General features: G+C 36.0%; 1 pseudogene; it reads left to right on the forward strand.

Moving 5' to 3' along the window:
* The first annotated feature begins 3,269 nt into the window (after positions 1 to 3,269).
* Positions 3,270 to 4,386, forward strand: Actg1-ps8 (actin, gamma 1, pseudogene 8; annotated as a pseudogene).
* Positions 4,387 to 9,578: the final 5,192 nt, after the last annotated feature.

Raw genomic sequence — 9,578 nt, forward strand, 5'->3', positions numbered from 1 at the left:
GTCACTTCACTGAATTGTTTTTCTTTTTCTTCCTTCAGTTTTCCTCTCTAAATAACTGATTTTCTCCTTTTCTCCTCCTCGTATACAACATCAATTATCAAAAGCCATCACTGTGTATTTGGTGCATCTTGTGTTTAGAATATATTTCTCCTCCATATCTATATGAGTATATATATTCCATATATATAGAGTATATATATATATATACATACATATATATATATGGAGTTTATATATGAGTATTTATGCTCAAGTTATTAGCTCACTACTTTACCATGGTTTTCAACTTTTGCTTTCTTAAGCAATCGCATATTGTCACACTTCTTACAACCATATATTGATTTCTTGGGCTCATTATGACACCTAATGTGTTCCATTTTATCTAAAAGTTATGAAAATGTTAGAATATAGCATATTATGTTTAATCAATGCATACTAATTAAAATCATACATATTTTAATAAATTGCTTGATAAACTTTTGATTTCTGTCATTGCTTGACTTGCGTACTAGAATTTAGACTCTTCATTGTTATAAATTTTTGTCCTATTTAGCAGCATATTCTCTGCATCTAAAATAATATTTGGCTTTACTTTGCACTCATAAGCATCTAAAAAGTCCTGAGCTTTATTTTGCCTTCTTTATGTAGGTTTTGAATGAAACGATGAATGAAAAACTTAGTTAATATGTACAAACAAACTGGGAAATGTAGCTCAAAATCTCAGAATTCATTTTCTCTGGTATTAACAGTAGTGCCTTTCAGTTTAATACTAATGTATTTCTCCAGACTATCATATATTAGTGTATAAGTTCAGAACAATTCCTATAGCGATTTTTGCCAAACAAGTTTTTGTGGATGTTCCTCATATCACTGAATAGTACTGAAGACAAATAAATGTCAAAAAAACTGGTCAACGTAGACTATAATAATCAATTGTATTGTTTCTTGAAGCCAGAACTACATGGTAAAAAGCCTTTTATTTCTTAAAATCTCAGTTTATTCTCCAGTAAAGTAAAAACTTATTTCTAGGCATTTTTAAGGCCTCTTTTTTTGGGGGGGAAATCTGAGTCTTATTTTCACAATGCTTATAATCTATTTACTGAAGAGAGCTATGGGTTCCAGTCATAATGATGTGAATTTTCTTCTAGATTTCAGCAGAATACACAGGATTAGTGAATATTTCTGTACTTCTGACAACTTGACTATAAAATTTGGATTATCATTATGTTATAACTTGAAGGGACTTGTGAATACCGAATTTTAGAATATAGTTTTAAATTATATCAGTGTGGATAGCCTTGTAATAATTCAATACGAGATATTTGAAAGTAAAAATACTAAACATATAGTCACATCTATATAGTTTAATTTTTACAAGGTTTAGGGTAAGAATTTAACTGTGAGATCACACCACTCAGTACATTATCAGTAACAAAATAAGACTGATTAGTAGATTGCCATAGAGCCTAACTGGTCCAGCTATGAAGAAAGACTGTTCTTAAATATCACTCAAGCATTTAGTGTTAAGCATCTGTGTCAGTGTCACTAGTATGTTTCCAGTAAGATGTTATCTTGTTTATTGTAAACAGTTGAGATAAAACAATTCATAGTCTCAACAACACATAAAGCTATATTTTGTGCTTCATACATGTGTATCTCGTTCATAGACTATTCATGCTTCCCCATGCCACCATTACAAAACCTACAACTTAGAATATAGAAAGGGATCTATGCTTGACTATGGTTAAAGAAAATTCTAACTTACACAGCTCTTTAGCTTACAGATATTTTAATACATGTTTTAATTTTATAGCAATGTTATAGAGTAAATATTGCAATACCAATATCACAGTTAAACATAATTCATCCTTCTGTTTCTGTTTTCAGTTTATATATATGAAAGGGAGTCCATTGCAATTCTGCAATAGATTTAATCATTTAGTTTTTAATATAAATTATTACCCACGTGCTAAAATATATTTTACTTTTAACTTTACTATAAGACATAAATTTACTCATGTTAAATGATGGACATCTTCAAATTTTTGAGACTGTACATGAAGGTCACAATTTTGTCAAAGTACCTATGTGGGTCATCATATACACAAAAAGAATACACTATATTGCTATTTACTTCTCAAAATAGAACCATGCAGGAGCTGTTGGAATGGCTCAGTGGTTAATAGCATTTGTACAAACATAAGCACCTGAACTTGAGTCCAAGCACTCATATGATAAAAATGACATGGCCTGTAGTCTCAGCATTGTGGATGCCCTGAAGAGGTAGAGGCTGATGGAGCTTGTTGAATAACTAGCCTCTTCAAAACAGCTGCCATCATTTCAGTGAGTGACCTTGTTGGAAGGCAATAAGGTTAAGAAAAATAGAGGACAACGTTTAACTGTGTCTGTCTCTGGATTATAAGGGTATGCCTCACAAACATTTACCACACACACACACACACACACACACACACACACACACACACACACACACCATCTTAGTGTGGTAAAATAGTCATGACTTTTGGTTTAGAAAAGTCAATTTTTATCCTAGTTCTGCTGTTTGGTAGTCTTATGAGCTTCAGAAATTCTGCTGACCCTTGAATATGTGCTCCCTTATCTGGGATATTATATAACTAGTTCTGTCCATTCTGTAGGATTATAGTGTATTTTTAAAAAAATATGCAATGCATGAAAATTACCTCACATGCCCTATATTTAACAAATTGCTCCTCACATGTGCAGGTTGAATCAGAACCTAAATACCACCTGCATAATGCATCATAAATTCATCTAGGTGATGTGAACATACCAAAATATGTAGTTCTGCAAGAAGTCAAACATTGCTTTTTTTCATACTTGAAAATTCAATTTTATTGATATTTGTGCTATAATTCTCAATGTCTAATTTGAGCATAAATCTCTGGTATAGAGATTTTATAAAAAATGTCTTGATCCTTCTATTTTGAGAGATGAATGTATTTGAGTACCTTTAGCAGAGCCATCACAGTACGATTAATTCAAAGGTAGATACAGACCAGAGTTAGAACATTAGAGGAACAGTAACAAACCAAAAGAACAACAAATAATCAAAACCAATATACCACCAAGTAAGTGGTCATTGGCTTAAAGGAAGTGGGATTTGAAATATAGAAGGCTGAATTTCAATACAAAAGCAAGAAGAAAATAAAGGATCACTCTCACACTCCTATGGCTTATTCTGCTGCTTCTTTCCGCTGCTCTCGTAGCCCTCTCCTTCGCTGATAGCAATGGAAGAAGAAATAGCTGCACTCGTCATTGACAATGGCTCTGGCATGTGCAAAACTGTCTTTGCCGGCCATGGGACATGTTTCCCTCCATTGTCAGTTGCCCCTGAGACGAGGGAGTCATGGTGGTCATGGGCCAGAAAGACTCCTACATGGAGTGACAAGGCCTAGAACAAAGTATCCTGACCCTAAAGTATCCTATTGAGCACGAATAGCATTGTCACTAACTGGGATAACCTGGAGAAAGATCTGGCACCAGACCTTCTACAAGGAGCTGCATGTGACCCCTGAGGAGCACCCGGTGCTTCTGACTGAGGCACTCCTGAACCCCAAAGCTAACAGAGAGAAAATGACATGATAATATTTAAAGACTTCAGTACCCTAGCCATGTACGTGGCCATTCAGGCGGTGCTGTCCTTATATGCATCTGAGCACAACACTGGCATTGTCATGGACTCTGGTGATGGGGCTCACACACTCAGTGCCCATCTACAAGGGCTATGCCTTTCTCCACGCCATCTTGCATCTGGATCTGGCTGGCCTGGACCTGACAGACTACCTCATGAAGATCCTGACTGAACAGGGTTACAGTTTTACCATCACTGCTGAGAGGGAAAGTGTTAGTGACATAAAGGAGAAGCTGTGCTATGTTGCCTTGGATTTTGAGCAAGAAATGGCTACTTCTGCATCATCTTCCTCCTTGGAGAAAGGTTATGAGTTGCCTGATAGGCAAGTGATCACCATCGGCAAGGAGCGGTTCTGGTGTCTAGGGGCTCTCTTCCAGCTTTCCTTTCTGGGCGTGGAGTCCTGTGGCGTACATGAAACCACCTTCAACTCCATCATGAAGTGTGATGTGGACATCCTCAAAGACCTGTATGCCAATACAGTACTCTCTGTTGGTACCGCCATGTATTCAGGCATTGTTGACAGGATGAAGGAGATCACAGCCCTAGAACCCAACACAATGAAGATTAAGATCATTGTTCACCCTGAGCGCAAGTACTCAGTCTGGATTGGTGGCTCCATCCTGGCCTCACTGTCCACCTTCTACCATAGGTGAAACAGCGAGCAGGAGTATGATGAGTCAGGCCCCTCCATTGTCCATTATAAATGCTTCTAGATGGATTGAGCAGGTGCTAGGCATCTATCTGCTGCTTAAGCTGATTCTGAAGTATCAATTTTCCCTGACAAATGTACACACCTCATGCTAGTCTCATGAAACTGGAATAAGCCTTTGAAAGAAATTTGTCCTTGAAGGTAGTATCTGATATCAGCACTAGATCATAGAACTTGTTGCTTATTTTTGACCTTGTGCTCAAGTTAACTATTCCCTTGATCTATGTTTAACACCCTGTGAATATCTTGGTTTAGTCCTTAGTTCATGTGGCTTGGTCACTTGGTGGCTGAGAAGAACACGCTGTGAAAAATAAGTCCCCAGTTTAGTGGAACTCTGTGAGCACCACATAGTGATCTGTGCAGGATATTAATCAAGGGCAGACTTCCAGGGTATCCCAAGGCTGGCAAGGGTTCCTGAACCAGTTACCACTTCCTTCTTGCCAGTCTATCAGGGTGGGAAAGTCCCAGCCTTAGGATCCAGTTTCCATTCATGTTTTTCCCCTCCTGACCGCCATGGGTTGTTACTTGTCTTGAGTTGGAAACATTTACATCTACACCTGTAAATGTATTCATCCTTTTAATTTATGTAAGGTTTTTGTACTCAGTTCCTAAAGAAATTACAAATTTTGGTTTTCTACTGTTCAGTGAGCACATTAGGCTCTAGCAACACGCCATTTTGTAAAGAAACTAAAAGTGCTGCAGTAACTGAAAAACAAAAAACAAAAACTAAACCTAAACAAAACAAAAAAAAACCCAAACAAAAAAGAAAAATAAAGGATCAATCTATCACCTGCAATAGGATATAATCCAAGGTAAGACACATTGCTATGATAGTACTACCTTCCCCCTCCTTATACCAGTTCAATTCTGGGCAAGATTTTAATTTTAGCATGTCTATTATATGGTTTGCTTTCTCTTAGATAATGATAAATATCTTGGCTTAGAATGTGAACAGACACTTGGAATTTTTTTAATAAAACATCTCTCATTTCTACTGTTAAATCATTCATAGATTTTTTAAGAGCATCAATTAATAAATACATGAAATGAACTTAAGTTAGAATTTATACAAGTCAGGGAATTTTAGATTACTATTCTTGATTTTAACTGCTTTTGTAACTCAAAGTTCTAATGTTCACATTCCTCCAAACAAAAGCATACTCAGGCCTATCACAACAATACCCCAGTCTGTTCTTCATATCCATTTTTTTGTCCTAGTTAGGATTTCTATTGCTGTGAAGAAATGACATGACCACAATAATTCTTAGAATGGAAAACATTTAATTGATGCTGGATTGAAGTTTTAGTTTTATTCTATCGGTGTCATGACAGGAGACATGGCAGCATGCAGGCAGACATGGTTCTGGAGAGGTAGCTGATAATTCTACATCTAGATCTGTAGATAGCACAAGGATAGGCCACACTAGGTCTCACTTAATCAACTGAGATCTCAAAGGCCAGCCTCAGAGTGACATAATTTTTCTTCATAGTGCCATTCCCTACGAAGCAAGCATTCTAATACACGACTCTCTGGGGGTCATTTCTATTCAAACCACTACAATCAACATAACAGTTTCCTGGTATGGTACTAAGTAACTAACAGTAATGGTCATCAAGTCTCATAATACTTAGTGTAGCAGAAGTTTTGTCAATTTGCAATCAATGGGACAAATAATGAATAGCCTGCAAACTCCAACAGACATAACTAATTTATTCATTGTATACTCTTGATTCAAAACTGTAGCAGTAGAAAATGCATCTAAACCTTAAAATAAAGCTAAAGATTTTTAACTAAATCTATGAGTTACTACATGACATTGACAAAAACTATGGAAATGTTCATAACATGAAATTCAATGTATATTTATGAAGATCATTTCTATAATAAGCTTGGCTAATATCAGAAAATGTTTGTTATAGTTCTATTTTTAAAGCATTAAATCTCCTAGGTTTTCTCCACCTAGGTTACCTCATACAATTTACTTTTTCCAGTTCTATTTGTATATCTAAACATTTCATAATTCAATTTTTCTGACTGTGATGACATAAAATCTCAATGTTAAATTTGCCATTTCAAATTTCTAAGGATGTCTGTTTATATTATGTTTAGTAAAAATCTATACTTATTTTACTATTAAAAGTTCCTTTTGTGTCTATAGGCCCTTGTTTGGTTGGGTTATTGGTCTCCTTTATCCTTTCTTGTGTATACTCTATTTAGTTTAGGCACTAAGCAAATATTTAGCTGTCAAAAATTTCTTCCATTTAGTTGACAGCGTCTTCACTTGACTCTTACCTTTCTTTGCTGCAGAGAAACTATTCAATTTTCAAGTTCCCATTTCTCAATACCTGTCCTTATTTTCTGAGTATCTTGCATCCCATTTAGAGAATTCTTATGTAGACTTAGGCAGTGTTGTAAGCTCTCTACCATATTATCTTGATGTTTCACATTCTACACTGAGATCTTCAGTCTATTTGGAGTGGGTTCCTTCAGAGTTAAGAGATAAGTGCTTAAGCACATTGTTCTGTATATGGACATTCAGTTATTCCAACAGTTTGTTTTGAAGATGCTATCTCTTTTCAGCTTTGTACTTGTGATATCTCTTTCAAAAGAAATTGTCAGGAGGCTATAGTCATGTAGATCTAAATTAGTTTCTTTATTCTGTTTCTTTTATGTATGTATATTTTTGCTATTATCATGGTATTCTTATGGCTGTAGATTTGTAGTATATCTTAGATCTGGTAATGCATGTAGCATCATTTTAAGATTTAATTTATTTCTGTAATTGTTTGTGTATATGTGTGTCTGTATATGTATATGTGAATATGTGTGCCAATTTCCACAGAAACCAAAAGAGAATATCAGATCCCCTCAAGTATGCTGCCTGTACAGTGAGTATTCTTTTTTGTTATTATTAAATTATTTTACTTATTTACATTCCAAATATTTCCCACCTTGCTTGCCGTTTCCCCTCTCCCTGAGTTCTTCACCCTTTTCCCCTCCCCTTTTGCCTCCACCCACCCAACCCCCACTTTACTCCTAACAGCATCCCATTCCCTGGTGCATCAAGTCTCTACAGGATTAGGCTTATCCTTTCCCATGGAGGCCTGACAAAGCAGTCCTCTTCTACTTATACCCCGGGGGCCATGGATAAGTCCATGTGTGCTCCTTGGTTGGTGAATCAGTCTCAGGGAGCTTGGAAGGGTCCAGGTTATTTGATACTGTTGTTCTTCCAATGGAATTGTAATCCCCTACAACTCCTTCAGCCCTTCCTCCAATCCTTCCATGGGGGTTCCTAACCTTAATCCAATGGTTGACTGTATGTTTCTACATTTGTCTCAGTCAGCTGAACAGTGAATATTCTTAACTGCTGTGTTATCTTATTTTCCTCCTCAGAATTGTCTTGGTAACAGGGATATTTTGTGTTTCTACACAAATTTCAATATTACATTTTGTATTTCTATGAAGAATTTCATGGGGATATTGATTGCAAATGCATTGAACCTAAAAATAGTTTTTGTTAAATGGCCTTTGAAAATGTATTGTTTCTATCAATATATGAGCCTTGAAGTTCTTGTCTTCAACTGTCTTTAATGACCTTTCTTTATAAATAGTGATTTCACATTAATCTTCTAATGGCAATGGCTCAACAGTTACCTGTATATTAGTGTCTTGCAGAGGGCCCAATCTTAGTTTCTATAATCCACAATGTGGCTCACAACAACATGTAACTCCAGTTTGAGGATACATGATGACTTATTTAGGTGTAAACAGACATATATACTACACATATAGATATATTCATGCAAATTACTCAAATACATTAAAAAAGAAAAGTTAACCTTTAAAAAAATAGTTCTACTTATGTACCTGTATTATGGTTGAACCTGTCTAATAGTCTTTCATTTTTTCCCATACTACAAATTATCGAAGCTACGGAGGGAGACTAAAGTTTTTTGATCATAAAAAATCTGATCACAGTGAAATGAAAACAGAGTATGTATAATATTAGCTTTACAATGCTCTGAGTTATTCCCTTTTAATCTTTATTATAGTCCAGATATATTTATATTCATGTTAATAGTGCCATTATTGTCCTGGCTATATTTTTTATTTAAATAAACTCTGATTTTTTAAAAGATCAATTTTTATAACATGTATGAATAGGTCTTAATTGTTTCTTCAAAATTGTTGGAATTTAGGACTCTTCTTTAAAAGCTAGAAGGGTGCAATAGCAATATTTTTGCCAACCAAGCAACAAACAATAGTTGATATGAGGCCCCCAGCACATATGCAGCAGACAATTCAATCAGAGAAGATGTAGCTAACCCTCAAGAGACTGGAAGCCACAGGGAGTCATGAGTTCTGGTGGGGTCGGGTTGGGTGCGGGACATTCTCTTTGAGACAGGGTAGGGGAGGAGGTATGGGATTTGGAACAGTCAGAGGATGGACTGGTAGGGGGATAAAATGTGGACTGTAAACAATGATTAAAGAATAATAAAACAAAAAATAAATAAAAATTAGCAGCTAGAGGTAGAACTAGTTTGAATTTTCTTTTTCTTCTTTTTTTATTGGATATTTTTTATTTACATTTCAAATGTTATTCCCTTCCCTGGTTTCCTGAACATAAGCTCCCTATCTTTTTTTTTTCTTTCTTTTTTTTTTTTTTTGTGGTTGAATGCACATTCTTTTTTTTTGTTTTTTTTTGTTTTTTTTTTATTAACTTGAGTATTTCTTTTTTTTTGTTTGTTTGTTTTTTTTTATTAACTTGAGTATTTCTTATATACACTTCGAGTGTTATTCCCTTTCCCGGTTTCCGGGCAAACAACCCCCTCCCCCCTCCCCTTCCTTATGGGTGTTACCCACCCAACCGTCCCCCCATTGCCGCCCTCCCCCCCACAGTCTAGTTCACTGGGGGTTCAGTCTTAGCAGGACCCAGGGATTCCCTTTCCACTGGTGCTCTTACTAGGATATTCATTGCTACCTATGAGGTCAGTGTCCAGGGTCAGTCCATGTATAGTCTTTAGGTAGTGGCTTAGTCCCTGGAAGCTCTGGTTGCTTGGCATTGTTGTACAAATAAGGTCTCGAGCCCCTTCAAGCTCTTCCAGTTCTTTCTCTGATTCCTTCAACGGGGGTCCTATTCTCAGTTCAGTGGTTTGCTGCTGGCATTTGCCTCTGTATTTGCTGTATTCTGGCTG

Source organism: Rattus norvegicus, chromosome X, assembly GCF_036323735.1.
Source record: "Rattus norvegicus strain BN/NHsdMcwi chromosome X, GRCr8, whole genome shotgun sequence".
NCBI classification, from domain to species: Eukaryota; Metazoa; Chordata; class Mammalia; order Rodentia; family Muridae; genus Rattus; species Rattus norvegicus.